Source organism: Solea solea, chromosome 13 (genome assembly GCF_958295425.1).
Source record: "Solea solea chromosome 13, fSolSol10.1, whole genome shotgun sequence".
Lineage (NCBI taxonomy): Eukaryota > Metazoa > Chordata > Actinopteri > Pleuronectiformes > Soleidae > Solea > Solea solea.
In genome coordinates this window covers 2,843,492-2,865,702 of record NC_081146.1, presented here as the reverse complement: position 1 = coordinate 2,865,702, position 22,211 = coordinate 2,843,492, and the positions used below count along the sequence as shown (strand labels likewise).

The 22,211-nt window shown below is 43.2% G+C and overlaps 1 protein-coding gene across 1 annotated transcript in view; it reads left to right on the top strand.

The window, feature by feature from the left end:
• Nucleotides 1-22,211, top strand: part of cadm4 (cell adhesion molecule 4) — a 242,084-nt gene that overhangs the window by 458 nt on the left and 219,415 nt on the right. The gene's annotated exons all lie outside the window — the stretch shown is intronic.

Genomic DNA, 22,211 nt, shown 5'->3' with positions numbered 1-22,211 from the left:
TGAATGTGAAGAGTGATCAGCTGCTGCTGCTGCTGCAGCTGCTGATGGGTTATGTTGTGTTATGTTGTGTTGTGTTGTTGTGGTTTTGTGGTGCAAGTTTGCAAACACCGGGATTCAAGCACAAATCTTCAGCAGCTGTCATGCTGGGCAGAGATGTGTGAGCGCGCAGCGGCGGGACAATATTTGCACGTGCTGACATTTCAGTTTGCAGACGTCCTGCACTGTGTGCACTTAGTGTCCACTGCTGCTCAAATCACTTTCCTTTAGCGCAACGAAAACAAGAACCCAAAACAGTGTCCACATCCGTTTGGCTGTTCGGATATGAGTCATTATTTAGACCACTTCTGCAAGTGACACATGGGTGAAAGACATTTTAACAAAAGTGACAACGAAAGTGAAAGGGTTGTTATCGTAACTGTCGTCATGTGGTCTTAACGTTTAGTGTGTGTGTGTGTGTGTGTGTGTGCGTGCGTGCGCATGGAGAGCTCATGTCACAGCCACATAACAAATGCACGCAGTGGAGCAGACTCAGCACATGTCATCTATCTGTGTCTGTTTTCATATTCCACACGAGCAGAAAGCACCTCTGAGACCTCACCTTATCACACACAATAACGTCAGACCATGATTCCCCACACAAGGAGGCTCTAATGGCACCTGCAGTGCTTTGTGTTGCTTCTGATGTTCTCCCTCCTCTCTGGATCATCTCAGTCTGGGACAGTTCCCACAGCATCTCTCCTCCGTATATAACCTACTTTACATAAAGATGCATCCACATTTTAGACGTGTAATTCCATCCAATGCCGTTTGGCAGATATTGAGTGTTACTCTTACTTGATATGAGCAGTAGGTGGTGCAACGTTTTAAGTCTGGGTCACTGCCACAGACTCCTGCTGGTCCCAGAATGATCATTTTTGAGTCTTTTGATAATGTAAAAAAATGTCTTCATCTTTCGGGGGTCGCCACAGCGGATCATCTTGCCCTGTCCTTTGTGTCCTCAAGTCAGTACTGTTCACAGTGATCTGCATGTTTGATTTGGCAGAGGTTTGTATACTAGATTATCCGGGGCTTGGGACTGGCACTGCAGGAGCACACTGCATGTGGCCCCCTTAGTGGCTGGCGTCTTTAATGTCACAACATTTAATGGTCTCAATGGGTAGTTGTGGGTCTTCTCCAATAGAATGCAATGTCAATTATGTAAATTATCCTCACAGAAGAAGGTGCAGCTTGGTGACATAAATAATAAGTCGTCCCATTTTGTTGCGACCTACATCAATTATTGTAGTAATATTTAAACAGTGTTGTGTTGTTTCCTTATTAGTCCACACACATTGTTTTTTATGACATTTTGTAGTGACACAGGCTTCATTCGCTCCTTCGCACTTATTTCTTTATGGATACTTCACATTTTCCACCTCCCTTAAGCGTAGTAAAAAAAAAAAGTATGTGATATTTCAAGATGTTTTTTTCTTTTTCTTTTCTATGTTTCCATTTATGCACAAATCGACAATGTGCATAAAAACAGGCTGATGGAAACCAGCTATTATGTCACGGACAATATAACACTAGTCATGGATTTGCTGCAGAATGGGGATTGGGTTTCGGCTCAGTCATAACTCTGAATGTCCTCAGCTCCATGTTGGTGTTGTGTGAGATCTGCTTGAGTGTGTGTTCTTGTATTTGTGATCCTTTTAGGACCTTTTTATGGCATAAACACTGACCTTATCAGAACCAGTAGTCTTCATGGAGACCAACAAAACCTGGTTCCAAATGAGGCAGAACCTAATGTCTGAGGAACTGGTAAAGATTTGAATTGCAGTTAGGGTTAATGATAACTGGGATTGTATGATTTGTGTATGCTGTCCAAATCAATGGAAGTCAATGCATGTGCTTCAAAGGATAGCTGTGCAAACCTGTGTGTGTGTGTGTGTGTGTGTGTGTGGGTTGGTGCTGTAATGCAGACTCATAACAAACCTCATTAAATTCCTCCCAAAGCCTCAGTGACCCTGACCAAACAGTAGCGACTAACAAGGACGTGCACACTCATGTTGCCTCACTGCTTGTGTCTGATTGTTGTTGTTGTTGCTTTGTTTACACTGTCCTCACGCTCTGAAAGGGTTAAGTGTGTTGTCACAGTCAGAACTGTGCTGCGCTGTAGCTGTAACGGTGTTTTCTGTAGCCTGTAAGGAATGCTACTTTACTCCATAACCATTCTTCTGGCTGCTCTGACACCAACCTCTACATGGCCTCTGTATTGATTTCTTCTCCTGTGCTTACGTCTGTTCGGGAACAATGTATGGATCATTTGTATGCTTGGATGAGTACGTGTTTGTATGTTAGTTAAAGTGGATAACTGAGTGCAGCCCATTTATTTATACTGTTTATATATACATATATATATATATATATATATATATATATATATATATATATATATATGTGTATGCTTGCATGCAGCGTCAGTGTGCTTTGCCCCGTGTGCTCTTCTCAGTGCTGGTTTTTGCCTGGGCTGCAGGCAGCCTCTGCTGGGGGCTGCTCACTGATCACTGTCATTAATCCTGCCACTGACAGGGGCCAGGGAAGACAGGAGGCCAAGGGGGTGGAGGGGTGTTGAAGGCAGAGATGGAGGAGGAGGAGGAGGACTATAGATGGTTTGATTCTGACCGCACAGTATTAAAGGGGGAATTCAGTTTTTTTGTGTTCTAGCACTGCCTGCACAACACCCTGCTGTGTTGAGGACCAGCTTGAGACACGGACGATTGCTTCTCATGCTACTGGAGACAAAACTTAAAACAGATTAGAGCCTCTTAATAAAAGCCTCCCCTAATAAAATCAACATCAGCGTAACTCTCTATGTTAAGAATATGTTCTTTTGCCACGTTAAATTGCTGTTACACAGCCCTTCTCAGCCCGACGCTGACGTTAGTGTTGCTTTGTAACGTCTCACTCTCCCACAGATTCGGTCCACAGAATAAATCCACAATTTTACACCACGACACTCAGACGTTGCTGATACACTACTGTCTCCAACAGCAAGTTCATGTTTGTTATTTTGTGACTTAACTATTCGAAATCCTGACACAGTGTTAGAAAACGAGGCACCATTAGACCAGCAGCTCAAAACACAGATTTTCTCCATGGCATTTGGTGTCGGTGAGTGAGCAGTATAGAAACGTCAGTGTCATGGATTATAACATAGACTTTTACGAGGTGATCCTCTGTGCTTCTGTGTGACCCTGCTGGCAGCCTATTTTCACTGAGAAGCACTAAGTGCTGACAATGTGTCAGTACCTCAAACAACCGCAATTCAAAAGACCCAAACTATCGCAATACTCATAAATAATAATCATGTCTCCGTCCATTTTCCCATGAAACGAAACTTGTCAAATCCAATTAAGAGGAGAGGAAAATGGAGAACAAAAAGTGGGAGGACATAAAGGATGGCGGTTGTTATTAGGCTAGAATAGAGATGGACAGATTGATTTGGCAGATAGACGGATGAGCGGACAGATAGATTTAGAGGGTGCTGTGATGACGGCGAGGCTGGGAGTCTCGGCCCTCCTTTGTCAAACCAAGGAGAGACGGCACAATGGAGAGATGGAGGGAATATGAAAGACGGGAAAGAGCCAGGGAGGGTGAAGGAGTGGGAGAAGAAAGGCAGAAAGACTTCACAGTGTGTCTGATGGGCAGGCCTGAGGGACTGACGTGCACGCTGTGTGCACACACACACACACACACACACGGCGTGTGCATGGCTTAGTAGGGGTGGCTGATCCATGGCAGCTGTGAGTCCAACACAAACCGTCTACATACAGTAACAAATGATGTTAAACTCCATCTCCGCTGACCAACCCTCAGCGGCCACCATGCGTCCCTCCATCATTAACATTCCTCCGCCTCCTTCCCATCCTTCTCATGCCTCCCATTACCACCTGCCTTATCGCCGTGCACATTAAATCACCGCCATTTGTTTATTTGAACGTGTGCAATGAGAGTCATCCGTTTGAGCTTGTTTGCCATCATTCTGTTTGGACCTTGGCTGGGGGCTCTGGCGGTTGAAAAACGGCAGCAGTCGGACGTACTTGTGGGAGGGGATTTGAATACCAATTATAGCTGGTATATGTGTGCAAGCGCACACAGCTACACACACACACACACACCACAGAGAAACACTGAGGCCATGCATAAATCACTGGGAGTCTGAGAGGGAAGCCTCGCGTGTAAACACAAACATCAAGGAAAATGCTGTATACACAAAACGAAATTTAGACCCACATCATCAAACACATAGGTGGAAACACACAAGTGCATATACACCTCACCTATAGACGGCTTATGTAGCGCGTTAGAGTTTCTGTGAGACGGAGGAATAGGACTGCTTATGCAAGACTTCCTCAGATCCCAGTTGCTATTTTTGATGCTCGTCAGATGCAGTTTGCATTATAGCAGACTTGACATTGCCTTGTCACTTTCTTCCACATAGTGCTGACTTTGCTATTTCTACATCTTTGTTCTCAAATGCGGTTCTTCCTCGAGACTGGGTTTGGGACCCACAGGAGGTTTTTGTGTTTGGTCGCTGTATAAATTAGCAGACTTTTTTTTTGGAACCTATTGATTTATGTCTGCAGTACACCTCTGAACCACAAAGGAGCATGTTCATTTTCCAACATAGTCACATGCAGTCTCTGCCATAATAATAATCCAATAAATATGTCTGCTGCCCAGCTAAAGAAAAGTCTTGTCCTACAGTTCTGCAAATCAAACTATCACTTACTATTTTTACAAAAGAAAAGCAAAGAACATTAAGTCAACCAACTATTTTATATTATTGCAAAGTGGAAAAATAGACTACAATATTTAAAATGAAGCCAGCTACTCCGTCTTTCACACTAGCAATGTGTAAGTACAATGTATATATGATCAATGTCTATATAAGCATCATGTTAACTCCATCTAAATGTGATTATTAGGTTTCATTTTCAATTCCACATTCATACAATAAAGTTGTACAATTTATGATATATCGCCTCAAATAATGTCTTTGAAAAGTCTGGTTGAACTAATCAAGAATAATATTAGGTGTTACAGAAATGGTCTTTCAGTATTGTCATCTATAAAAAAGTGGGTCTTCATATTCAAAGTTGGTCGCCCTGACACTGAAAACGTCTTCTCAGTTGGCCGAGATTTATCCCGGGAGGGTAATTCACCCCCAGATAAAATAAACTTGTGGGCAATTTAATTAAAACCGAGCTAGGCCTTCCATCCTACCTCCCTGCCCTGCCATCTCCGGGTTCATGGTGTAAATTTTAGCCCGGCACACAATCAGATTTCAGTATTACATTCTTTTTATGTGATTCCTCATCTTTTGTAGATCTGAATAATTGGACAACCTGAACATGGCACACAGTCCTGGCATGCCTGTCAACACAAGAGAATTTTCATTTATTTCTTTTAAAATGCTGCCTGCTCGCTGTCGTGCATGACCCTGTTTGATGAAATGATGCAGTCGTAGAGGGTCCTGACACGGTGGCCCGCTATCTCAGCTCAACAACTGCCTCAGCATAAGCTCCATAAACAAATTGGACTGTGTCGCTTCTTGGGCAAGTGACGACTGAAAGAGTTACAGAGCTTAGTGTGGGCTGGTTCTTATTCTCCCTCAGGCTTTTATAGGTCCATTACTCAGAAGCAGAAGAAGTTCCTAGCCTTACCGTTCAGCACAGGTGATGTATTTTACAGTAATTATCTCCTCATCTGCCCCGAGTCTTCAGTGCAATCCATAACTCCTTGTTTTGAACTGCTGTTGTTTCATGCTTTGATTGCATCTCAATAACCCCCTCCAGTGTTATAGACCGGGTCCAGAGAGCAATTTATATTTACACTTGCTTCAGTAGAAATTATGTGAAATAAGGTCATTTAGTTTCCTCTTGAAGGGTACGTCACATGACGAGGCCATCACATGTCACATCCCGTGTGCAGCTCTTTGTTTCACTTTTGTCCTCACGCTGAGGTTCATCGAGGAAACATGAGGCACTCTGCTCAAAAGGGGCAGAAAGATACACCAATTGGTAATTGAAGCCTTATATCTCATTTGACCATTTGTTTAATTGTCCATTAGTGAAACTTTTTGTCAGTCTAATCAGGCCGGTGCTAATGCAGAAACACTCTTTATGGCTGCCACCTCATCTCCTTCCCATTACTATTCCCCAGACATTGCCGCTTGTGATTATCATAATGGTGATCTATGTTGTCCTTATGTGTCTCTCTCTCTTTCTCTCTCTCTCTCTCTCTCTCTCTCTGAGAACAACTGGCGTTTCATCAACTTTGCTGCTGAAGTTTTTTTTTGTTAATGCTGACTTGGATGCCAAGGACATCTCCTCCATTTGCTGGCATGCAAATCCTGCCAATCAATCAAGCGTTCTCTGGCTCCATCCAATCTGATTGGCTCGGTACAAAAGCAGAACGCCCCCCTTGGGTGCAGCTTCCCACACTGTGACCTGATGTCCCCTGAGCCAGCAGCTTTTCTTCAGTCGCTGACCCCTCTCATAATTTGTCTTTGCCACGGGAGTGGAAAAATCACTAAACAGTGATTCTCTTAGCACCACTTCTTGGCAATACACACAGGGGGGGGAGTTGCTATGTATTCTTTGGGGTACAAGGTGGACTTTTGTGCGAAGCCAGTCACTGTTGAATTGTGGACAGGGAACATAGGCAGGGGGTGAAAGACAGGATTCAGAGTGAGGAAAAAAAACATTAAAACACTGCCATGGGGTGAGAATTCTTCACTACTGGTGACACCGTATCCATGACAAAGAGTAAATGTTTGTACCCCCTGCTTGGCCCAGGGCCTGTTTAAACCCCTCCGCTGCTACTTTGTTACCTGTCTTCGCAACTCCTGCAGGGTGCGATGCTAACAGGGCCAGACAGCATGGTAACTTGGTAACGTGGTAACCAAGGTGATTATCCCCCACTCAGACACTGCAATTGAGCCCTCACCAGCCGTGATTGGATGAAAGGGGCTGATTGGGCTGAAAAGGGCAAGTGCCTAAAACGGGAAAGCTGGAATCTTTCTACTGACAGCTGAGGGGATAAAACATATCCCATCTGGAAGATGATGTAGATGATGATGTGGGAGTAGAGACAAGAGGTGGAGTGGACACCTGGTAATAAGGTGCTTGTCCAGGAGAAGGGAGGATCAGTAAGGGACGTAGAAACCAGGTGAAACTGTCAAGTCCAGACGTCGCCAACCAAACCACATTTACATTTAGCCTTGAGAGGTCCGTGTGTCCAGTGAAGGCCAGCTGATGAAGAGTGACCAGGCTTAGCCAGGGCACTGAGGGACTGATGAGGTCGGAGAGGTACTGTAGAGTAAAAGAGAGAGAGAGAGAGATGGCTGGCTGCACAGTGTATAAAAGAGTGAAGGAAGAGAGCGAGGAAGGGAGGTAAAGTGCCAGGGGCATGCGTCACAGACCAGTGAAGCAGGCAGGAGCAGAGCAGAAGAGAAAGTCAGACAGTGAAGAGTCTAACAAATGAGTGAATGATTGCAGGATTTCAGCTCTAAAATTGAGGCTTGTACATGTAACCAAAAGAAAGACAAGGGAGAGAAGGAGTGACGGCAACCCCTGCTGCAGCAAATGACAGATTTAGCGAGCCGAATGAACTGAAGAAGAAACAGGGACGGTGGGACCAAGGCTACATCGACACTACTCTGAACCTGGTTCCCGTCCAGCCTTTTAGTTTGAAAACTTACAAAAACTTTTGTTATTTCCTGTGAAGAGAACAAATGCAGAGGAGATCATTCCTGTTTACACCTGCTTGTGAATGCTGTGTACCTAAATGCTCACCTGATCTACGTTTTCAGGTAGTATTGGTACTTTTCAAACGGATATGCTGGTGTAGAAAGGGATGGGGGGGGCCTGAGAGATGGATGGTGATGCTTAAAGATAAACAGCGAGCAAGGGCATGCACCGTGGAGGTGACCACTCCAGAGAACCAAAGTGTCATGATCGATGAGGTCACACTATGAGCACACACTCGCAGACACAAGCAAACAAGTTTTGAAATTGTTTTTCCAGCAGTTCATGGAGAGCCCTCCCACTTTCAGCGAAGCGACATGGCGCTCTGGTTCAGGGATTTAAACACCCACACACATACACTGCCACCAAATCCCTCATCGTATCATCACCATTGATAGATTCACCATGATGAGATTGTTGAATGCTGAAAATTACCAGTCAATGCAGTGCACTATCTGCGGGGAAATCAGATGGAAATTTTCAGAAGGCGGACACAACACTGCTAAAGAGGTCTCAGGTGAGTTTTCTATCTCAGAAAACTCTCAAAACATCTCTCCCTCGAGTGGCAAATTCATTTGTGTTAACACCACCTCTTGCATACATAAATTGCTACTGTCGGTAGCAGTGGCTACAGAAGCGTCAGTAATAGCATGTTTGTTAGAATGCACTCATCTACTCTATTGTACTGACACATATTTTGAGAAAGAAAAAGGAGGGACATTGTCTTATGGTGAAGATTTGTGGTTTTCATGATCGCAATTCTGGTCATATTAGGTACGTTTGGACTGTCTGCTTGTGATCGGATTGAGCCTGGCTAACACCAGACTGCATCTCACTCTCATTTAAGATTGAGTATGAGTCTGGAAAGGGTGTAGCCACCTCCCAAGAATAGTGACCAACGCATGTAGATCAAAATGCCTCTTTACGTAATTGAACAGACCTTCAACCAATCACACCAGTGATCTGGATGATGTATTCAGAGTGACAGAAACATCAATAAACAAGCTTGTTTTCAAGGAGCAATGGCTATCCAGTAATAGACAAATTTGGCCACAGGGAGCTCAAAGGAGCAAGTCGCTTCAAGTGGAAGCAACAGCCGTGTCGTAAGGCAGCTGCTATCTGGTGGCTGCCATGTTTACTCCGCCTCTAGCCAGGAGAAAGAACCCGTTCATGATTGGTTCTCTTTTTTTATGAGATTCTGAAGTTGGCCAAAATGGCGTCCTTGCCACGTGTGTCTGCAGAGCAACACTCGGCCTGGGTTCACCCAGGCTAGATCAGATCATTCAGGACAATGTCAATCAAAGATCTGTCACAGTCTAAAACATGATCACGTCTTTGCAAATGTTTCAGAAAACCACTGTACATCCTTGAAGAAGTTCATGCTATTTCTAGTCAAAAGACAAGCGATAACAGCAGCTGTCAATAGATCAAACTCTGATTACCCAGCTCCATTTTGAACAGGTGCCAGGAGATTGTTGACACAGCTACTAAAAAAAAAATCAACTGCAGCTTCTGTTATACTTCCCCGATGCACTCCCTCGCTCCCTGCAGCTTGTCTCTATCTGTCTATTCTCTCCTTTATCTTTTTTGAGGGCCAAAGACAAGAGCCTTAACATCAGAAGTAGTAAGCTTTCATCCACTTCATTAGCAAACTGTAAACAACCATTAATTAGACACAATTAATTACCAGCATATGAAAACAATCCTTGAAAAGTTGGCGGCTCTCAAGCACCACCATGCCCTTGTAGGCAGGAATACGTGAGATAGACAAAGCAAGGAGAAAGAAAAGGAAGAAATTGAGCGGGAACAGGCCTGTGGTCATGCGTAATGTTCTGGGACGAGATTTTCTGGGTTCTTTTGAGATTCATAAGGTCATCAATTCATCCTCTGCTTTCAGCTGGGCAAAACAACAGTAGGGGCTATGCAGCCGTCTGCACTGAGGGAGAGAAAAGGAAAGACGCCAGGCCAAATTGGATTGGTGCTGTGATTGTTTCTGCAGAGATTGTTACAGTTGGCAAGTCCACTTAAAAAAGTGGCCAAGCACCAGTGACCTTGAGGGAAAGCTGTGGCTCATTCTCCCCCAGGATTCATTTTTCCCTCAAGCGATTGAAGGGGCATTTAAGTGCGTGACTGCAGATTCACCTTATGGCCGTTAACAGGTACAGCCCGTCTCTCCTCACTCCACATAAAGTGCACCAGCAGATTGAAGCGATGCTTTAACTCATGTCCACAGACATGTTCCTATCTCTGTGTCCATCTGGTCGGTGAATAATGTTATCGCGGCCCACAGAAGGACTCTCTTTTTTCTTCCTGCCCGTTGCAGTGGAGGAGTGGAACAGCCATGCAGTCTGTGATAGCAAGTGAGCTTCACACAGGCCTTGGGCACTGCACACAGTTAGGGAGAAACGGTGGTTCATAGCAACTGTTCCCTGCTGGGCCATACCGGTGAATTGAACTGTGGAGCAGCTTGCAGAGGCCAGTGGGGTTCTGTGCTCGGTACCAGAGTAATTTTAGCTTTTGTGGACCATGTAGCTATGGACGACGAGTTGATTCTGTGCCTGCAGTCTGTGCAGTGCAGTACACACAGCACGATATCGCCTCCTGACTGCATGTACAGTAACATACTTTATTGCAAGAGAAACTAATAAAAGAAAGCTGTGGGGGAATGTGCTTTCATTCTTGATTATTTTTCTCTTCCCAAAGGGCAAGACAGCTGCCATCTGTCCTCGCCTTATCAGAGCAAATCTGTTGGCTGTTTTAGTCAAGTTTCCAATTTTCTGAATGTCTGATCCATCTTGATTTGTTTGGAAATAAAATCTTTCATTCGGTGATTAAATAAAGACATTAGCAGTTTTCAGACATTAACTCTGGATAATGTTTGGAGGATTGTGTCTGGGCGTCCTCCAAACATTTGACGCTCACATGTGATGAGTGCAGCGGGAGGTTGTCTGGCTGAGTTGCGTTCACAACAGCTGGAGAATCTCTGAAGGTTTCGGAGGCAGAACACCATCCAGAACTTCTCCTGCTGTGTCGTGCCCTCATTATTATCCCAGGATTAGACGAGGTAACTGTCTGGGGTGACTGGGGACATTTGTGCTCATAGATACAAGCTCTCTGGACAATATCCAGAGAATGTCCAGAAGTGTACCAAAACTACTAAACCACTTTTTCCAGTTGCAAATATTCTACTAAATTCTAATTTTAATAATTACTGCATTCAAAGTTTGCCACTGCTACCCTTTCACCATCTGCTTGTCCAATCAGCACGAGGCTTGTTGTCCCAGACTCAGCACGTGGTTAATCTGGGTAAGCTCAAAAGTAACATGAATTTTTGCTTATATCTGAATACTACAGTGTGAAGCAAAGCCTTTGTGTGCTTTGTAAGGCAGGAAATTAAGGCTGACTCGACCATTCTAGTGAGTCTGCTACTCCAGATTGATCATAATGAAGAAGTACCTGGTGAGTACCCACAGGTTTCATTAACTATGATTAAGTAGACGGACCAATTTTAATAATGAAAAACTTTGCCAGCTCATTAGAAAACAACAGACCTCTGGGGTATGTATGGTGCGCAGTGAAAATACTTTTAACAACATTGTGATGCCAAGACTACATTTGTTATGCATACTTCATAAGCACTGTTGTGTATATCAAACTTATGAAGGCAATTAATTGGGGGTCAGATTTAGTTTTGTGACAGCACTTGTATATGCATTTATAACTGAATCTTATTTGCCAAGGCGATGGATTTGAGTTGTACTGGTGGGAAGTCGATTTATGAGCTTATGGGGAAAATTAAAAACAAACAAACCATTGATAATTAAAAAGCAGGTTGATCCCAAGTGATGACTGATGTACACATCGCTGGCTGTGGTACAAAAAAGCACTAAAATCTGCGTAAAGCAGACAGAAAGATTGGTAGGTTAGCTTGTGCCCATGCACAAATTTGCATATGCATGATTACAAACATTACGCCACACTCAGGAGACTATTGAGACCTTTTCAAGTTTCCAAACTTATTTACTGCTGCGTCCTCTGTGCTTTTTAAATGCCATGTTCTCTCACTGGCCTCCTTTTTATATGCTTCCTGAGGATATTGTAGACAAACAGGGACACACACCAGGTGATTGTGTTCCAAGCACACAAACATATTCACAAGTGCACAGCTTTATAGTCCATGCAGCACCGCTTTCTTTCTCTGCCTTCTCTGTTCTTCGCTGGTTCTCTTCTCCCTGCCTTTTGTGGCACCTTGCTCTTTAATGCCCCATCTGTCTTTCTTTCACGCAATGATTTCTTACTCTAAATTCTCCCGCAGTGTTCAGTCGGTTCAAGGGTCTCAGCAGTGATTTAGTGTCTTATTGTTCGTACTCTCCATGATCCCGAGGTGTAGTGCTATTTGTGGTCATATCATAGTGCCGCCCTAGCACCTGCATGCATTCATGCACATGGGTGATATGTGGGTCATTTTGAAGGTTACGTCACATCTGTTCCCTCAACCTTTAATTTGAATGGCAGACAGCCAAACATGCAGCTAAGTAGTATTAGAAGCTACCGTGGATGCAGCAGGTTGTAATTAGCATGACATTAAATGGGCAACAGACATTTTGAAGCAGTACTGGGATGCCAGTAAGGCATGACTTGGCGTGCCAAGTACACATGCTCAACATCTTCCAGTCTAGTTGGTGGCACAGTCTCGTTTTGGTCAAAGAAGACGAGAACAAAGAAGCTGTACCCAAACGTGTGCCGCTGAAGAACATAGGAGTGAACTCCTGGTGTGAAATTGCCATTGTGAGCTTGAATCTGCTTTGTGTGGAACTAAAGCAGACCCTCTATTTGGTATGAATGGAACCACGAGCAATTAGAAATGCATAGCAACGCTCTGCGGAAATGGAGTACAGAGCGCATGAAGGGGCTCAAAGCACAGGCACCTTTCCCCAGTGTTGGTGTTGTGCCATAATAAACTCCTGTGTGATTTTGCTTGAATGTAATTCTCTTCAGTTTTGAATATGGAATATAGCCTATGTCACAAAAACTACAACCTTATGATATCATGATACAGGGGCCATGATAAGATATTGGGGTACAGTTAAATAGAGTAATTAGAGTTGAGTTGCGGTAGAGAGCAGTACTAGTAGACGCAGTGCAATGCCAGTCTAAGAGGAGGTGACACAAGATGTCTTCATATGAGTTAACGTCATACACTAAAGTGGGGAATCTTGTCTTCGTCTCCGATAGTCCCCTCCAAACTACGATATTTCATCCATGCCAGGGGTGTCAACTCCTTACCAGCTGAGTTAATGGGGATGACATGTGACTGAAGGTTGATATTCTGTGACAGTTCATCCCTGGCCATAAATAATACATTAAAAAGCGAAGCTACGCCTACAAAATCAGACCGAGGGCCGGACTTTGGACATGTCGGATCTATTCGATTATCTTGACAGCCCTAATGACTGTATTGTTCACAGGAGCTATGCCCTGCGTCATGTCAGTTGACCTCTGCTGCCACCCTCTGGCTTTAACTTTAACAAGTGAATTTCACCGCTGAGGGATCAATAAAGTGTGATCTAATCTAATCTATTCCACACTGTTCCTTAGGTGATGTTCATGTCTCAAGACTACCATCACAGCACTTGCTGCCTTACAAGGCTCTATCAGCCTTGTATAGTTATATCAGAATCGATACTGTTTATTTCGTCGAATATATACTGTATATATGTATATATATATATATATATATATATATATATATATATATGTATGTATATATATATATATATATATATATATATATATACATATATATATATATATATACTGATCACATGGCAATTTGGTGTGATTTACAAAACTAGTTTGCAACTGGATTATTGTATGATTAGTCTTTAGTGATTGTTTTGCATATCATACACTTTGGTCTTTTTATACATCATTGACATCATTGCTCCAGGTGCACATGAATCTTCCTTCTCTGTTACTGTTACTGTGAGTTTACAGTGACAGGGATAATCAGTATATGACAAAAGGCATATTTTGGTCAAGGGAAGTGGGCAGGAGATATTTCACTGCCAGGATCACTCAGTGATGGATGTTTGGCATCCTCCTGCCTCCCCTGCTGCCTCCACTCTGTGCCTGTATCCTCTTCCTATCAACCTATGTCCTGTCTCTTACTGTAGCCACAGGCTGTATGGATGTGAGGACCAGGTATGGAGAAGTAGGCAACGAGGGGAGGTGAGAGAAAAGATTTACAGAGCCCAGGCTGAATGCCTGAGTGCCTGCTCTCTCATTTGCATAGACAAAATGTTTTTTTTCCCCTCCTGTATTGTCTACTCTCTATATTTTCCTCACTCTATTTTTCCATCTACACACGTCACATCAATTCATCTCTGATATTATTTTTGTTTTCTCCTGGCTGCTGTCACTGTTCTCTCTGAATAAGTTACACTTCCTTCTTCCATCTCCTTTTGCTTTGATAGTGAATTGCTTATTGTCTTTCTTTTTTAACTCTATACCCCCAGATTTACGTTCTTTCCTGCTCTGTGCTTTTTTTACTTACTCACAGGGCACTGCAATGCTCTGAAGGTGGTGGTGTGGGGGGGCTTATTTTCACAATATATGCACTGTGCAGTCCTCCCAGCCATCTTCATTCATCTCCTTCTCACCTTCTTGTGCCCCTGTGACAATTCTAACTAACCCTATATCTTCTCCTCATCGGACTCCTTTAATTCTCCTGAAGCCTGTGCATAACTTTTTATATCCCTGTTATTTGCAGCAAAGCAGAATTTAGTTCTTCCATATTAAACTCCCCTGACCACGTCCCATTAATCTTTTTTGATCATGCAGTCACTCATTCACTCACATGCACTTCATCACTCCGCTCTTTTCTCATCTGCCTTTTTCCCGAACCTCCGCTGCTTCGTATCGCACTTATCCATTATAGATCATGACTCACCTCTTTCTCCCAGGCCTTTTCATTGCATATTGGCCATTTTACAGTTATGTCTGCTCTGGAGCCTCAGTAGCATTCTGCTCACACATGCAGGCACTTACACATGCGTCATTGTCCTTGTGTGTTTTGTCATGCCAAACACACTCCTGACTCTGACTGGCTGAGCCCCACACATGATGGATTGTCAACAAGGAGTCATTTGCTTACAGAGATATACAGTATCTTTTAAATAGATTGCCGTTTTTAGTTTTTTTTAATCCAGTGTGTACGTCATGTAAATATTCCATTTAGAGATAAGCCTGGTGTATAGGCAGCGACCCGTATACATGAACGGTCTAAGTAATATCAACATACCTCACAGTTTGATTTGATTATGATAATCATTTGGTAAATGACAAATGTTGACCACTCACCACGTTACACTGTAGGTTGGAAGTGTCTTTAAACATGCATATTTATTCATCCATTATTAACTAATCAGGTGTATTCTTGTATTACCTTCTATTTCCATAAATTGAGTAAAATAACCACCAGCTGTGTTCATTACCGAAGCCATTCATTCTATTGTTAGTGGGAGTCCAAGCACACATGGTTATGGTTTTTGCCCTTTTATATTTGTTACATGCGATGTCGAGCCATGCTGTCCTGCTGAAGGAGAGAGCCAAAGACGCTGCGGCGATCAGCTGTTTCTCTGCGCCTCCTCCAGCTGATTTTGATGGAAAATCATTCAGAAAGTACAACAATATTTACTGCTGTGCTTCGCGCTTCTACGGCACAACATTAAAAAACCACACAATCATTGGCTGCGACGGACCGACCTGTGACTGTACAGGAGGAGAGAGACAGTAAAAGACGTCCCGCTGTGATCAGCTGTTTCTCTGTGCCTCATGCAGCCAATTTTGATGGAATTCAAGTTTTAAATGTAAGCAATATTTACAGCTCTGCTCGTCCTCTGGTTCTTTGGTAAGAACTCTTTTGATGAACATGAATTTAACTCTGAGACGATTCCATGACATCAGTGCGAGGAAGCGCGGAAAACACTGACGACTGTTTCTTTATGAAATGCTCAATTAGAGATTTTTCTGCATCAATTCATAAATGTTCCAAAGAGAATTGCAGAATTGAGAATCTAAGTTTTTGTTACGCACACACACACACACACACACATTCTCGCCCAGCATTCTTAGTGAGGGTACTTATAGACATCATTCATTCACAACTAAATGCCTACCCCTTAACCCTTAACCTAAACCTATTTCTAACCCTAACCCTAAAACCAGGTGTTAGCCCATAAATATGTCCTTTAAAATTTTGAGGACCAGATAAAATGTCCTCACGAGTCCGGTGATGCTGTCCACTTCTGTCTTTTAGCAGTGAGTCTTCTGATGGCTGATGAGTCCAATCCTGGACCCACAGGTTTGATTGCAGGTTAGGTATATTTACAGTATGTGGTAGTGATGTTAGTGTTACTAGCAACTGTTGCTGTCTCCTGGCTGTCCTTTCCTCCTCCAGTACGTCTAGACATACAATAGCTGCCACCAGGTATTTGGCTCAGCAGCCATGTTCTCAAGGACCTCAGGCTTGATCCTGCACCTCTGTAGCGCAGGTTTTAACTGGTCTTTATAGCGCTTCTTCAGCCCTCCATCAGAGCTTTGACCTTGATGTCAGACAGCACTCTGCGAGGCAGCCGATGTCAGGGCATCCTTATGACATACCCCAGCCATTGTAGTTGGTGCTGGGTGATTGTGGCCTGTTTTCCTATCTCAGCGCGGGGGCGATCACGTGTGGCACACCGCACGGCAGTTATCTGACTGAGGGCACTACTCAACAGTTGGTTATCAGCGACAGTGAACTCAGATGGTGTGGGTGGGATCATGGCACTCCCTTGGCAGACTATCTCTGTTTTGGTGGTGTTGTAATGCTTTGTTGCTGCATTTAGGACAGCCTGGAGTGTGAGACACTCTCACAATGAGGCCCATACTGTATAAGAACACACACACACACATTTTACCGAGGATAGATATAATGCATAACCCGTACCCTTAACCTAAACCTAACCTTAAACCAAGTCTTAACCCCCCAAAGGCCCTTAAAAGTTGTGAGGACCAAACAAAATGTCCTTACTTTCCCCCAAAGTCCTCCTTTTTTGGTTCTTACCAAGATGTACATGAACACACACACACACACACACACACACACACACACACACACACCATCAGGTTCCCCTTAAAATTGATGAAAGTGAGTTATGTATTCTGTCACTCAACTCCCTGCTCCCACACACACACACACACACACATCCGCCAGTCTGACGGTGCATATTTCGCATGGGGAAGGGACTCAATTATGGTGAAGGTGAAAGAAGCAATAAACATGGCACAGATACAGTGAGGCTCACTCTGACTCTGCAGACCTGCAGTCAGTCACAGAGCCAGGAGCCAGGAGGCCACACTGCTGCTCATCCAGTTGTGAAGTGCTGGGAATGACCAGAGGTGATGTGTATATGTAGGGACACGCGTGGGTGGTGGTGGTGGTGGTGGTGGTGGTGGGGGGGGTACGCAGCGCTGGTGGAGACGTGGGTCCCTACACAAATGATGTGCTGCAGCTGCATATACATGGACCTGTCACTGCGAGGACAGAGAGGTGAGATGGATGCAGGAAGAGTGGGAGATAGCGCACCATCATTTCACAGCTCTCAGCAAACACACAAACTTTAGAGTGTATACATGCACTCACTCTCGCTCAGCGTCTCCTGCCAATGTAGCTGCTATGTAATTTGGGTGGAGCAACCTCACAGCTTCTCTATTTACCCAGAATACACCTGTTATGCGTTTACCCTTGTATGTGTACAGTGGATGTTGTTGCTGCTGTTACTGATGCTGCAGTGTTTGAGTAAATCCTTGACAATATGCTCATGTGACTTGCTGCTTCCTGCTTAAATACATCACGTCTACAAACAACCACAAATTCACGTCTATGCCGATGATTTCTTTTGTCTTGTTTAATGTTATAAATGTCCTCGTCTTTAGAGATGAATGCAGTAATAAAATCTACATTGCAATAAACTGAAATAATCCTATCACTGTCGGGCTGCATGATGTGATAGAAAGAGAATCATATTGTAATCACATTTCTGACAGATGTTGCAATATTGCGATATGAGACATCATTTCTACAGCGAAACAATTTTTTGCAACTGACATTTTCATGACAAAAAAAACACATTTCTTTGGAGTCTCGCAACTGCAGCCGCGATTATTTCCTTGATTAATCGCTTGGTCCATAAAATGTTGAAAAATGTTGATATGCGTTTTCCAAACCTCCAAATGATGATTTTCTCAAATGTTTCTCTACAAATGAAATGATAGAGTTTAATGATATCTTTGTTATATGAAGCAAAGAAACCAAAATAAATTCACATTCAAGCCGCTGAAAAATCACAGAGCTGGTTTTAATGAGGAGAAAACAATGAATAGCCATTTGACAATTATCAAAGTAGTCGATTCATCGATTAATCATCGCAGCCGTACTCAACAAACAAAGACTGTTAGGCATCACTGCAGTATTTCATCATATCACTGTCTTTATTAAATAACTGCATTGTGTTTCAATTTGATATTCTACTTAGTTGTACTGTAATTTAAATGTGTGTGTGTGTGTTACTGGATGCAGGTATATCCCAGAGGCTGAAGTGACTGTAATAATTAGCAGCCATAGTCATGTTCATGAACTGACAGTCAGTGGAATGCACTTGGAAGACTAATAAATAAATAAATACATAAATAGTAAATCCCAACAAAAAAACACCGAGCTAACACGGTTCTCCTCGCCCTCAGCTGTAACACCTCTCCACCCGTCTGTTTGGCACAAGCGTCAAAAGGAAAGAACATAACCTCTGCAAATATGCACGTATGTAAATGATGTTACAGTATTTAAACACAGGCTGTGGTTGCAACTCAAAGTTGACTGAAGGCTTAAAGTCACACAGATTTAAGCCAGCAGATGATGTCCTGTTCGTAGAGGTCGGACGATTCATCGTAACTGGTTTGGATAGTTCCTGACGGCTGCGCTGCGTCCTCCCGTCATGTGGAAGCTCCGCATCCATAGTTTGTTCTGGCTAATAGCACACTTAGCACACTTAGCACAAAGTGTGTGTCAATGGCTGTACTTGCTGAAAAAGTGTGTGTACACGATATTCTCTTGATCAGTGGTTCTCAAACTTTTTACACCAAGTACCACCTGAGGAAATATTATCACATAATCTCCACTGTTAAAATACAGCAGGCAGATTTATTCCAAATCTTCTTCCTCTTCCTCTACTTCACACACTGGAATAGTGATGTTAGATAAAGATGAGCGAGAGACAAGACTCTAATTAGGGTTCACACAGATCCTTGAAATCCTTGAAAGTTTCTCCGAGAAAAATAAACATGAGTCATTGAAAGTGCTTGAATTTTGTGTACAAAAGAAGTTAAGTTGATATTTTGTCTTCCTTGTTTGTTACGACGCCACCTACTGCTTCATGCCCTGCATTGCTTGATGTACGTAGACTAGGCCTACGCAGGACAAACGTCGAGTCGTAATTACCAACGTTGTTGTGGACACTGTCCACTGTCTCTCTCTCCACCTTTGACATGAGATTTCATGCAGAACAATGAGCAAGTCATGTTAAGCAAGAGAGCGAAAATGACGATAAGATGCCTGGGAAATGCAAACTCTATCTCACTAAAGAAAAAGATCCCAAGAACAATCACTTGTCCAGATGCAGAGCAGTGCTCTGTGCTGCAAATCAGTAAAAGTGGACGTCGTGGGTAAAGTGCCTCTAAAACGTTGCCCTCCCATCTTACGCTGTGTCAGCACATTCAGTCCTTGAATTTGGGGTAATTTGACCTGGAAAGTTCTTGAAAAGTCTGTTTTTGACCAGTCATTCTGATCAAAATTGCTCAGTTCCACTCACATACCCTGTTATATACAGTAGAACAGTACCACGGTTTGAGAACCATGGCTCTAGATGATTAATAACCAAAGAAAAACTCCATGAAACAACACTCGTGTTATTTAAGTGTGGAGTTTCAAGTTGGATGCTCTTTCAGATCCAGCAGTGGTCTGCTTTCCTAAAAACTCACTTTATCGCAGTCTGTGAGGGACAGAAAAAGCATCAGCTCTACAGCCAAACCTATGCAACAGCCTTTAAATTACATTTCTATACTAGACTTCATTTTGTCAGAGGGGAATGTTGTGCTCTTAGAAAAAAAAAATCCAGTGCACGAGAGCTAGTGAGAGTAATACAGAGTTCACAGTGTGTTATGCAGCTACGAGTTGCATTCAGGGAACCTCTTGCCGCTGCTGCCAATAATAGTAATAAATGGTAATGGATGCACAACTAATCAGGTAGACATTAGGGCATTGGTGAATAATACATTTTGTGAATCATAAATATTGTTATTGCAAATTCTCGTAATACCATGACATTAACTAACATTTTTATTTTATTTTATTTCTATAACCCTTTTGAATGGGGATACTAAGCTGATTAATCTGCTATTGGCATTGTCATGCTTCAAACTGGGTTGTGTGACAGAGGCAGGTAAAGCACACAGATGATGAGTCCTCGCACTCTCTCACACACACACACACACACACACACGCACACATAATGTGACTGTTTAGCAGTTGCATAAGCAGCGTTGCGTGAAGCTTGACTTGATAACTACAGCTCAGGTGGGGGGCGGGGGGGCGGTGGGTGAGAGAGAGAGAGAGAGAGAGAGAGAGAGAGAATCTAATAGTTCCAGCAGCACCCTCTCTCACCTCAGCTCCTTTTTTCGATCCTATCTGTCTCCTTCCATCTTTAATTCATTTCTGTTCCCCTCAGCACATCCGTATTTCTTTCTGCCTCCTCTTCTGTCTTGCTCTCTTTCTCTCTCCACCTTGTCTGCCTCTGAATTTACCACCAAGACTCGCCTTTTGGCAGTTCCCCCTCCACTGCTCTTCGCTCCCTCTGTGTCTTTTTCCTCTCGTTCCTCTTGGCCTCCATTTCTCCCTGTCACACTCTCTTTTGCTCAGTCTTTGGTATCAAATCCCTTTTCTTTTGTACTTGGCCTGAACCTCTGCTCCTCTCTGTCTGTCTCTCACTTGGCATCTTCTTTCAGAAGTCAAACTTGGCAGCGGGGCTATGACGGGGAAAGCCTAGAGGCGAGGGAAGGGGGCAAAGTGACAGGGGTGTATTGAGGGCCGGCGTACGGTCCAGGAGAGAGCCGTACTGTAAAGAGCATTGCAAACTCACAGATTAATCTTATTAATTGCTCGTGCAAAACATGGGGTTGTGACACACTTGTTATTAATAAAAAAGTGTTACAGATTACAGGAGCGGCGGTCAATGAGCTGGCCTTGAAGGGAAATTAAACAAGGGGAGAATGGGACATGGCAAAGGGACAAGCTTGGTGCAGCATGGCCATTGTTATTAGTTGCTGCTGCCCTTTAATGAGGGTGATTTAACAGGCCAGTACAGAGGCACACCCAGTAACCAGCAAAGTGAATGCTAATTTGCTACAAGAACAAGTCCCAAGTCTGGCTAAAGACCTTTTATACGCAACAGAAACGGTCAATAAGTTTACAAGACATTAGAGAAAAAAAAAATCTAATTATTGTGTTAGTCTGACTAAAATGGGACTTTCTAAAATGGTTGTCAAAGTGTTAGTCCAGCTGAAATCATAATGGAATTTGGGATCAAATAACACATCTAGGTAATGAAGTTGGGAGTCGACACATTCACAACACACAGTTTCAATAATTGTTACTTTATCGACACTTTATCAGAGTGGACACACAGCACTCGGCGGTAGAAGTCGGAATTAACAAAAAAAACAGCTGAAATATAATTATAATATAACTATAATTAAACATATTATTGTTAATACTATTATATCAATACATGTTTTTATGTCTTTTTTTGCTGATTATCTACAGCGATGCACAGACATTTGTTTGCACTGGCACTCAAATACATATGAATGTGTTCTACCTTTTGCTGTTTTGTGTTAACTTAAATCCTCTCTTTAGTCCTTCGCTCTTACTCTCACATTCTTGTCTCTAAAAATAAAATAAAATAAATAAATAAATCCCCTGTATACTGTGATAGTATAGTAGTCCACTGTAACTGTACATGGAAATGTACTGAGTGAGGGTGAAACAGGGAAGCAAAATAACATGGACACAAGCCCTGCAGCTCACTGACCCTTGAAACCCCCCACACTCCTGTTTGTTTCACTTTCACTATGCCGTACCACGCTCTCTGCTTTGCGTCTGTTTTTATCTCCCTCTTTTCCCCACAGCGCCTTTTCTTTTATGGGAAACATATTCATTACAGGACAATAAAGGGCTGATTGGAAAGACCGGACCATCTTTCAGAGGCAGAGGCTGAGAGAGAGAGAGTGAGAGTGTGAGTATGTGATGACATTACACACCTGATG